At 39.6% G+C, this 12231-nt stretch overlaps 1 protein-coding gene across 4 annotated transcripts in view; it reads right to left on the reverse strand.

Moving 5' to 3' along the window:
• The window catches only part of sema6cb (semaphorin 6Cb), a 166432-nt gene that overhangs the window by 142619 nt on the left and 11582 nt on the right, over positions 1 to 12231 (reverse strand). For all 4 annotated transcript variants that reach the window (XM_079240098.1, XM_079240099.1, XM_079240096.1 and 1 more), the window contains exon 2: positions 4682 to 4776. The gene's annotated coding sequence lies outside the window, so the exon portion shown is untranslated. The remainder of the gene's footprint in view (positions 1 to 4681; positions 4777 to 12231) is intronic.

Here is a 12231-nt window from a genome sequence, read left to right on the forward strand (position 1 = left end):
GGTAGCGCCATTTTCCACGAGGGTCATGTATGTGCAAGCAGCTCTCCCTCTCTTCAGAGCTGCAGGGGATTAACAAGCTTCTAAGGAAGCAGAGAACAGATCCCCAGCCATCTTTCCATGAGTTCCAGAGAAACCAATTCACAATCGAGTTCTGGGGGGGGGGGGCACTAATTCTTCCCATAAACACCCCCTGCTTTGACAGAAAATCTTTGTCACTAAAAAAAAAACAATTTTTGTGAGACAGCAAACAATTTTATACTTAAGTTGAGGATGCACACGTCTACAAAAGGATTCATTTATTGATATTAGCACTTCAAAAATAACGATGCCGTGCTCGCACAGCGAGAGAAAATAAGCAGTTAAGCTCCTAATCTCACCATCAGACTTGATGTGATCAGTCGCAGGGGAAGTCACCCCGGAAAGTTCATTTTCCATCATGAGCCAAAACAAGCAAGATTATTATCATTTTATCGGTTGCGAGTGCCAATATTTGTCGACACTTTGGGCTGTCAATGTTCTCATTGCTGTGCTGCATTTTTCAAGTTGTGCATTAACCAAAGAACCATCATTCTGTGGAAAACATATGCATCAGTGTGTGATCATAGGGCCAAGGCGAAAAATTGCGCGTCATATGACAATAGTCATTTCATTTACAAGTTGAACAGGTCAGGTAGCTCATTAACCAGTTGTCAGTTCTGCTACATGACTGAAAGCTTTACTGACATCTCATTAAAGTACAACTCACTAACAAATCTTTACCATCAGAGGACACAATGCAGCAGCATCGATAAGTAATAGTGACTTGGCTTAAAAGTGAGGAAGGAGGAACAATAAGCCTTGAAGTAAAAGAAAAGGTAGATCCATACGCTGCTGCCTTCCCATCAGTGCTTTACACGTAATGGGGTCTTTTGTCTTATCTGGAACTGAAAGGAACTTGAAGACTTTGGCCTTCATCCCTTTGTTGTTCCAGAGTCTCTAGTGGAAATGGAGGATAGGCGTGGGTGTACAAGGGAAGAGCCAGGCAGCCATGCAAGCACATCAGACTTGAGCAGTCTTAATAAAGCTTCCCTCTATCCACCCCAGAGATCTCCTCACCCCAATTATACGCCTGACACCTCTACCCTCCTCCATCTCCGCTTATTTCTCACAACATCTCCCTACACCCCGCAGCCCACCATCCAGTTGCCAAAGGGAGACTTTGCTGTGATAAAAGCCCGAGAGGCCTGCATGATATGAGGCTGATGGTGGTTTTTGTTTCACTCTCTGCTGCACTGAATTGCATCAGGAATGCTTCCATTTCACCACAAACACAAGATCACCATTGTTCTGCAAGGAACTACATAAAAGTCCATGAATGTCAACAGTCCCTCTGAGAGAATCAAGTGACTAGTTTATTCTATTTAGATTTTATTTTGAATCATTTCATCGGTATGTCTTGTTAGAGTCGCCATCAAACCTTCAACGCAGTGTTTAACGGAATTGCACAACGACTCCCTGAAGAGAAATTATGCTGATGTGGTTTAAATGACTGCGGGGAAAAAGTTGTTTTTGTCTAGTAAAGTATAAAATGAATGACATTTCAGGAAATTACCATGAAAAGCTGCATTTCCATTACAACTAGAATTGCGCAAAAACTAAATATTGCAATAAAAAAAAATAAAAAAAATAAATAAATAATGGAAACACCTAAATTTCAAAGTCTCAAATATTGCTCAAAGGTTTTAAATCACTAAAGTGTAATGGAAATACTTTTTTTTGCATTTACGTGTTCCTGGACATGACATTGGGGGTTGTGACCAGTTAACTTCCAGTAAAAATGGCGCAGTGTGGAGTAAACAACAGCAAATTTCAAAGTTTTAGAAATCAAAAATGAGAGGAAAAAAAAAAAAACTTTGAAAAGCCGTAACAAATTCTCTGCAGTAAATAAAAAACCCAGAAATAATGCTAAGTGGCTAGCTTCCGTTAGCCACAATTCTCCGTTTAAGGCTTAAGCACCAAATGCTGTTCAATAGAAACACCTACAAATTGCAATTGTTGTTTGCTGAAACTTACAAATATCGCTTTTATCTTCCGTAAAAATGTCATGGAAACGCAGCAAGTGTGTTGGGGTGTTGGCAGGAAGTCAGTCAATGATAAGCAGGTAATATAGGTTCACGCCCAACAGACAAAAATGGGCGGAGCCCTTACTTTACCATTACCAATCTGTCTGCCGTCTGTTTGTCTGGAGTGTGAAAAAAAGAAAAGTGTGGAGCCTGGCACAAGTTCTACATAGCTGCTGTCCTTCCAGCGATCTTACATTCTCCATTATGACACGAAAAGTTTACACTTCCTGCCGTTTGCTCTGCTTTTCGCTCCTGCCCTGTAACTTTCTTTTTACTCTCCAACTCAAACAGCTCCCTAAATATATAAAACACTTTCCCACTGGAATAAATACACATAACAGATGTTAAAAAGCACCAGGAGTAGCAACTATTAGAGGCGTTTCTCACATTTTCATTTTGCTCATATCACATTCTTATCAATGACCTTTAACATTAAAATATACACCATGTCTTGTGAAAATGCCCTTTCCCTCCACTTTCCCACACATGTTTACAAACTGCTCTTATTATTGTTTAATTAGTCTGCTCTATCAGTACTTTCTACATTATCATTGGGAATCATATTTTTATTAAAGGACAAGTTAACAAAACTTAAGTGATTTATCATCAAACTTTCATTTTCCAAGTAAAACTGCTCTGTAAAAATCCATCAACCAGCCAACTCATTTCAATGTTATTATCATTCATACTCTTTAAAAAGACCATCAAAGGACAAGAAATGAGGCTCATCTACATGCACAAGGTTAGCTATAGTTAAACAAATAAAATGATTTTTTTTCCCTATTTCAAGTTCAAGCATTTTTGGGTGACTAATACACGTGGTTTTTCCACTGAGGTTTCAGGTCTGAATACTCTTTCATAGTCTGCTCAGTGGATTTAGAGAAATTTAATCAAAGTATTTGTCTTATAAACTTTAGATAATTTTGTAAAGCGAGCTTTAAGACATTTACCAGCTCAGAAACTTGCAACTCCTTTTATTGTACACCAGTAAAGGAACACAGTTATGCTTCACACATTCTGAAACTACATTTTTTCTGTGTTGCTACTTTGCAAAACCGTTTTCTGATATTTGAATCACCAACAAAGTGTTTCGGGGGGATTTTTTTTTTTTAATATTAGAATAATTGTTTACAACAGTTATTTCAAACTCTTGCGAGAAAACATCTGATTAAACAATTTAGTCCAACTAGATTCTGACTGAAGCCTTCAAAGATTAAACGGTTTATAAAAGAGTGGATGCTGTCTGATCATTGTTGGGGAGCATTAGGGAATTTGATTTTATTCATGTATTTATTAGCCTGAGAACCAAGTTGTTATACCTGGTTACAGCATCACATATCCAACTCTGCAGGCTACTAGAACCTTTTTTAATTACCGCTTCATGTCAGTGAATCTCCCGTTCGTCTTGCTAACAAGCCATCAGTTTAACTCCAACAATGTGAACCAAAACAAATCAAATTACAGCACAATTGAAATTTACACCCCAAATGAAATTTACCGCATAAATGATTGCACACTGATAACGTGGGAGCATCTATGTGCATAACAACACGTCTCACAACAAAACAATTGAGGAGAAGCATGTGGATCTGAGAAGTGGCACTCCTGGTGAATTGTTTAGCGGCACTTCTTTGAGACGTTTTTACTGCTTTTTGCTACTGATTCTTTCAAGGTCACAGCAGGCCTGCATCTGTCCAACCATCTGTCTCCGGCCTTCCCACGAGGGGGGCTGTCATCTCCGCTCCTTGGCCCTGTCCTCTACTGTCCACGCTCAGACCCACTGGGGAAATTCCACAACCAGACAAAGTAGCTTTTCTGCGATTCTTAAAGTTTCCGATGCACCTCTGTAGCTTGCTTCTAATTACCTGACAGTCCAACAACAAGGTAAGCACCACTAGAATTACTGACGAGATCTAAATTTGGCATGTGCCAATCTAGGGTTATTGACAATCCTTAATTTAGGAGACTACTGACAGTATTTATTTTAATTAAGGAACAGTGATGATGATTACCATTAATCAGCACAAAGAAGTCTACTTCACAATTTAAATGAAGCCCATTTGCAAATCCATTTTCCATCTGTTAATCATGGCAAGTGCAATCAACAAAACCCGGCATTCTCCATTCTCTGCTGCAAGCAAACCCTTCTGATAAATCACAAGTGCAGGAATCTCCTACTCCACATCACCAGGATTAAAGCAAGATTAACACATGAACATAAACGAGAAACACAAAACAAAGGTTTTAAAACTGCACCATGAAACACAATAGATACTGAATATTGACCACTATTCCCATTTGACCAGATCAATACAGCGTACGTATATGAATAAATTTGGTCCTTCGTTTCACAAAAAAAAGCTCTATAAAAGTATGGCAAATATTTATGAGTTCATTCCTGGGCTTTGAAAAGCAGCAGTAGCTGTATTTCCTTTTAGCATCCGTTAATTAAGTGCTTACTCTAGAGCTTTCTGAAGAGTCGACTTTTTTTTCCCCATCACATTATATTCACCTCAGTCTAATCACATTTCACTTTAAAGTACACAGCAGCTATTTTGGAGAGGAACAGCGTCCCTTACCTTTCAGCTATCCAACAGTCTGCTGACTGCAGCAATCCACCAAGCAGGTTATCACACCAGGCTGGAACAGGCTTCAGCTGGAGCTCTCCGTGAATCTGAATAGAAAGTAAGAAATGAGTCTTACACGTGTGTTTATTGGAGAAATAAAACATGGAAACAGTGCTGCTAACGATCAAATTTCCCATCGAGACTCAAAGTCCAAGGTATAAATAACAGTGGCAAATTAATCCAAGATATCTCTTTCATCAAGAAAATGTCAAGCGCCATGTTAATATGGATTTATCCACTTTGGTTTCTGGGAGGGGTAGGGGGGCAGGCATGTCTGGAAATGCTGTTTGCATGACAATAGTTTGCTTTGTAATAAGTGAACAAAATCTTTTGACAAATCCCAGAGCTCAAACTAGCCAAAACTGATGATAGCATCTCAGCCCACAATCTGTTGTGCAAGCTGCTCCCAGAAAAATGTCTTCACCTTGCCAGAACACGAACCCAGTACGGTGTACCGTACAGTGAGACATTACCAGGAATATCTCGTGTATACACTGTGTTGATGGTTAGGTGGAAAAAGGGGAAGGTGATGTAAGATTGTACTTCTTCCTGATCATTTTTCTTCAAAAATGTGACTAGGGAGATGTTTGATGTATTTGTTTTGATTTAAATGAGTAAATGAAAAAGAAAATGATTTTTTTTAAAAATGGAAAATTAAACAAGTTCATTAAGCTAGAACATTTTATATATAATAATTTAAAATCCTGTACATAAAATGTTAAAAGCATTACAGATGGTCTAAATAAAGCTCTTAAGGGGATTAACAAGCACTTTACTTTGGAAGAAGCTTGATTCTGCAACCTGAACCTTCTCATCAAGCTACTGAAGATCAGATTTAAGCTGAGCATTAAAGCAATACTGTACAAGTTTGCAACCTTAAAATGGAGCTAAGAAACCACACTTCACTTACTTTCCAGCTCGGAGCATCATGTGATAGCTGTGTTTTGCTTAGCGGCATGACATCACAAGCCAGCAACTGGACACCAACACACTGACCATTTTGAGCACACACCATGGTGAATCAATAAAGAACATTGACAATATTGCAGGATGACAGGAAAAGATAAGGTAAGAGTCCACATCAGACTGACTTTTACTGGCTGGAGAAAGCTCAGAGAAGAGACAGGATGTAAGACAGATGCCAAATAAACAGATGCCAAATAAACCAATCAATAAGGGGCGCCCAAGTTCAGAGGTGTGGCTTCAAGTAACTACAATATGCTTGTTTAGTCACATATTTTAAACAAAAAAAAGGAGAAAAGTAAGTAAGAAAAGTATTTTTACTTTGTGTGAAAAAGCACTGCAATCCTCTTGAACTAACTTGCAGACTCTTTTAGAGTCTGCAAGTTATCTTGTAAACCACTGCTGGATAAACAACCATATCATCTGATAACTCAGTCCGCTGCTCAAGCCAAACAGCAATCAGAAATTTGAAGGCTGGAACAAATTCCAATAAGCATTCATTCTTATAATATGAGAAAAGTCCTTCATGTTGCTATTGTCTTGAAAAAAACTGATTAATGACAACTAAACACAGTCGGCCATATTCCATGAGCTTTCTGGGGGGGATTAGGAAATGCGATTCCGTGCAAAGGTGAAATCTAACAAATGATGATAGAGTTTTAGGCCCAGCCCATTTCCACCAGCGGAGCCCAGCACAACTTGCAGAAGTTGTGCTGTGTCTGTATCTTCTGGATTAGTGAGCACTCCAGCTGGCAGCCACATGCCGGTGATGGTTCAGTTAAGGGTAAGGCAGAAACCAGCGTGCCAACTTATTTTTCTTCTCTCTTCTCAAGTTCTCTTTGTTTTGACATAAAAGCCACAAATCCCAAATGGAAACTGCAATTTCGTTTCAAGTGTCAGTAACAGTGTATCCCAGGTAGTGTGATACCTTGAGGCACGCGGTCGTTATTTTCTTGTTTCACTGTTGTACAAGAAAATCTTGATAGAAACGGGTCTATGCTCACCATTTACAGTAACTCATAGTACCAGCTGGGAGCAACACCAAACATCTAAAGGCAGATAAAGCTTTACGGGAAACTAATTCCTCTGTCTGCACAACAAAAGGTTCCAGACTGCAGGATCTTTGAGGCACCTCGAGTCTCCAGACTGCAAATTGCCCCTAAATGCATCTAGATGGATTTAATAGTTTGTGTTTGTGACACAGTTAAGAAGGACTATTGACGTAGATTCAACCATCTGTTAGAGTCACGCCAACACTTATCCACGAGATAAAGAGAAAAGCTGATTCTTGGAAAACTCCAATATTACAAGTCCCACAATTCAGCACCATGTTGAAAAAGGAAAAAATAAAAGTTAAAGATAAAAGAAATGGGATCATTTTACATGAGCGAGTTAATTCAGTCAGTCTATGAGAGGAGAATGGAGAAACAGGAAAAATAATAAATGCATCCAGTTTGTGCCTGGGCTCAGAAACAAGTGCTGACGAAATGTATAAACAGCACCCTTCAACGGGCAACTGAGCAATCTGAAAACCACAACTTGGAGCCACAACTGAAGGAGTAATCAAAATCAGTGCCGGGCCTCTGGACTGCAGGGCCGGATGTTTGCTTTGCTTGTTTGGGTCACCTGGAGCTTTCAGCCTTCACAATATGCAGAATCCAATATGGATGTATGGATTTCTTAAACCTCATAAAGGTGAAATTACTTAAATTAATTGTAGCAAACACAAGACAGTGATGGTTGAGCTGATACTGTAACCCCCCCCGTCCAAAAGAACAAAACACACAACATGTGCTCAGAGGAATTCAGGGAAGGAGGAATGATCAGCCTCGTGCCAAGAAGTTAATGACTATTTGAATATAATAAAAGAACCAGCTCGGCAGGGTTTACACACCAAACACACACACACCTCCTCACCCTTCTGACACCCCAGCAGCATCGAGTAAATCTACTGAGCCTGCTGTGGGAAAATTCACCCACTAATCAACCAAGATAAACTCTCGGGTCCACAGTCAGAAGTAGGAGATTCCAGAGATCACCTAAAGCTTTATGTCATTATAAGATACAACCGAATCACTTCACAAGTCGTCCTTCTCGTTCCTCTGCTTATCTCTCCATTCTTCTTGTTAGCATTGCTTCATAAAAATATGATTCTTACTGGGTTTTTCTTTTTGTTTTAATCACAGCAGCAGCAAATTTTGAGTGTCAAACAGTTTTCTGAATCATAAATTACACAAACGAATCCGCAAAGACAAACTAAATTCAATGCTGCTGCCATGGGAGCGATCCATAATAAACTGTCTGCAAGAGAAATATATGTTTGCAATAAGGTGTTAAGCTATGCATGAACCAAACCCAGAAAACAGCGGTCATGTTGCTGATCCGAGTTCAATATGAAGGTAGTTACATTTTATTTGAGTTCGGTGCTTCCAGTGTTATTTTTGACCTTTGGCTGGTGGAAATGGGAGACATTTAAACAGCAGTGAAGAAACAGGATGAGGGCAAACTTTATCCATTTAATTACAGACGGTCTGATGGAAAAGCTTCAGCAGCAGCCTAATGTGAAAACAAAACTAATTTTCCTTTTATGCTATTACGAACAAATTAATATAAAAATATATGCTAAACAAAAGAAATGCAATAATATCCTCCCTTGTGATGCTGGATAAAATAACAATCACTGTGAGAAGAAAACCACTAAATACTTTGAACATTTATTTTGTTATTGATTAAAATGATAGAAAATACAGCTGAATGTCTGGATTTATTTTTAATTTTAATTCTTCATAATATATGTTTTGCTTTTTTCCCCTCGCTGATATTTTCTCCTGCATAATTCTAATGTATTTTTTCTTCTTTTTTTTTTTTAAGTTGGTATGGGTGGGGTGGGGGGGTTGCCTGTTGATGTAAGAGAGGGGCCAAGCTTCCTCTTACTCCCACCATAAGAAGTTTGGTTAAGTGAATTTTTCTAAAAAGGAAGAGGTAGTCCCAACTTGTTTGACTCTTTTCTTCTACTACTCCTAGGTTTAGAACTCATGTCTAACTTTCCCAGTTTAAGTCCCATTTGAAATAACCGTCTCATATCATTGGAAAAAGTCTCGAGAGACAGAAGCAGACCATCAAATAACTTCAAAACTTATATTTTTTATAAAACAAGAAGAACAAAGCTGGAAAAAGCTGAAAACAGTTTAAGTAGGAATAAAACCAGGATTTCACCACGGTTTAAAGAGTAATTTAATATTCTGGACAACATCATTTTTATCTGCTTGTATGATAATGGGATTTTCATTTGCCTTTGTGTCACCTTTCGAGCACTTTGAACCACACTAATTAAATGATTGATATAATTGTCAGTGGCCGGTGTGATCATCCATTTGAGCAACTAATAAATCTTGCAGAATCTGGAGAAGATGGCCTCTTCTGTCTTCCACCAAATGACAAACAGACCACAATCCTGCCCTTTCCCACTCAGCTGTCTATTAAGGGGAAACATGTGGTCTAGTGTCTGGTTTCAGGGAAAGTGAAAATACCCCCCCCCCCACTGGAGGTATACAGTAGAGCAGAAGAGTCAAAGCTTCTGGGACTTGGGACTCAAAGCTTTTGCTGTTTCTTTTCATGAAATTCACTTATTAAAAGTCCCCAGGATGGGGGTGAGGGTAAGCAGCTTAACCCCTCTCCTATACCACCGGGCAAAGCCCCCCCCCCCTCCCTTGATACCAACTTAAGAAAATCAATCAGCATTGAGGTCACACCACCACCCTTAACACGAGCCCTCTGACCCCTGCAGGGTTCCACTCTGAGAGCGCGACAGGGATTTGTCTGCACGGCCAGCGTCTGCTCCGTGTCCCACACTGACAAAGTCCTCGTGCTGTGGGGAGGAGCGCGGCCTGACCCTATCCACCTCCAACACAATAAATCCAGCTGAGGAGTTCAAGGTGGCCTGACCTGCATCTGACCTGGTCTCTGGAAACGCAGCTACAAGCTGCAGCTGAGCCTTTCCTCCCCCGTGCTCCTCAGCTCATGGGACAAACAGGGGGATGTGCTCAGGTTTCAGGGGCAATGCCGGTGTGTAAATGAACACATTCGACTCGCTCAAATTTCACTTCTTATCAAAAACAGCTGGGGAGCCTTCTTTCTGACGCGCCAACTGCATGGGGGGCTAAATTTGCATAGCGTAATTACACAGGGGAAAGATCCAGGCTCCGAGGAGCAAGACATAACCTGTAATTTACCACTGTAGTCCCTATGCAATCGACAGCCATTCTATGATATTGGGGATAAATGTCAGAATTCAGGCTGTTAGTTTAACCGATGGTGCATTCAGGATGATAATAACCGTAGTCTTGCACACACTGAATCTGATGAGCAGTCCTGCAATAGCTCTTCAGTCCTTTCCCTCCCGACTACGGGCTATTATCATGCTAATCTAAAAGAGAAGAGGAAAGAAATACATTTGACTGAATGAGGATATATAATAGGAAGCAGGGACCTCTGGAACTGTGAGGAGACAAAGGAGGGTGACAAATGGACACAGACATTACGCTGGCTGGTTAATTAAAAGGACACAGCCTAATTAAAAAGATCTTCCTGGTGAATAGACTGCCTCGGTGCAGTAAGTGACCTGTGTCTCCTGCACATGTTGGCCAGTCAAAATCTCTCTTCTTTAACACATTTCATTTGCACATCAGAGAGGCTGCAAACACGGAAGTGGAGGGTGTTGCAGGAAGTGTGCTGCGGTGCTGGTACTGGTTAAAATACAGATCATTTCCACCAAACAGTCAATGAAATTTGCAAAAGAGATCTGACTGAACTCCACACCGTTTGCAAAAACCTGTCACATATTTTTTCTTTTTTTTTATGTCTTCTATGTCTCATAAATGATTCAACAAGTCAGACTGAACCATTCTTTGATGTGGAAGTTGTCTGGACTGTGTAGATTAAATACATTATGGCCGACATAAACCTGAGTACATGATAAACACATAAGAGATGCACTCAATGCAATTATTTTATACGTGTCCTGATTTAGTAAAACTCCAGTCTGCTAATTCTAATGTTGACTCAAATCTGTTATCCTTTCCATATCTGACAGATTACAACCTTGTTAGAGTACATATATAAAAAGAAATCCATCCATTTGTTCATAATTAAACACTGAAAGATCCATTATTCTGCAGAACTCCCAGGTTACAGAATCTCCATTCACCGATTAAAACAGCAAAATGTGCTTTCAGCTGACAAGCACAACTGAACCAAAATGTCCGAACATATTGAAGGCTTTGTGCCTTCCTAATTCACGGTGAAGAGCCTCCACATATACAGCCTGTTAGTGTGTGTGCGCTTGTGTCATTATGGTTGTCACAGTGTGCATGATGCAGACAATCCTGAAGCCCATGAGTGTGGATGGGAATGGCGTGGAAGAGAACATATGACAATGATCATCCAGCTGAAAACTGGCTGATTCATCAGTGCCTCCTAAAGGGTATTTATGACTGGAACTGAGGCAGGTTAGGGAGCACACTGAAGCCAGAATTGTGTCTGTATATTTCACCCATATCTGTCAAGCACATATTTTATTGAAATGACTGACTGGGTGATGAACAGGGTTTTTCAGTTTTTTAAAGCTTGACATTCACCTCAAGCAAAGTTGCTTCAGCCATGTAACACCGGTGGTTGTGGATATTCCCCAAATGACTTTTAAAAACAATACAGAGATCCGCTCGGCACATCCTCTTTCAAAGCATCCCATTAATTGTGCACACTGAAAATGCATAGTATGTAAGACTTGACGGAAGTCAAACTGAACATACTTGCATGTGTCCTGATGCTCCTTTAACCGATAGCTGGAAATATGAAGACTAGCGCTGAACACAAAGCTCAGGAAAACAGTAGGACTGTGACGATATGCTTTTGTCGCCGACTCAATTCAGATTTTTTTTGTTGCCGATTTGATTTTAGTAGATTAAAAACAGAAGAAAAATGTACAAACCTTTTTTTTTTTTTTTTTTACTTGTCATTTTTCTTGATTTCAATAAGGAAAAAACAACACAGTATCCAGACCATCATTCTGCTGCTATAATGCCCAAGAAGACAAGTAGAAAGAGCAATAAAATACAATTAAAAATGGCAATAATTTTATAAAATATTGTTTTATCTGTATTTGAAAAAAAAAAACAATTTTAGAACAAAATACTTGAATTTAAAATTGTAAGCAAAAATTCCCGATATTTGATGGTTTTATTCAATTTTCCCAGCCCTAGAAAATAGGTTTTCACACCAACCATGTAAGAGAATAACATTTGTTTGTTCCACCTCAGTTATCAGGGGGCTATCCTGCATCCAGAACCAGTCAAGTAACTACCACCAGTTCCCAGCAGAAAAGCTTTAAACCACAGCAAATCTCAGACATTGTATTCATCGTTTCTGATGAGAATGACTCATTTATTTATTCAGTTTTGAGTGGACCGCGTGCTTCAGCTCCTCACAGCAGGACAAAGAGCGAGCTGTCAACTGTCATGCACAAAGCAAAACTTCCTGGT

This window comes from Telmatherina bonti (assembly GCF_933228915.1).
Source record: "Telmatherina bonti genome assembly, chromosome: 5".
NCBI classification, from domain to species: Eukaryota; Metazoa; Chordata; class Actinopteri; order Atheriniformes; family Telmatherinidae; genus Telmatherina; species Telmatherina bonti.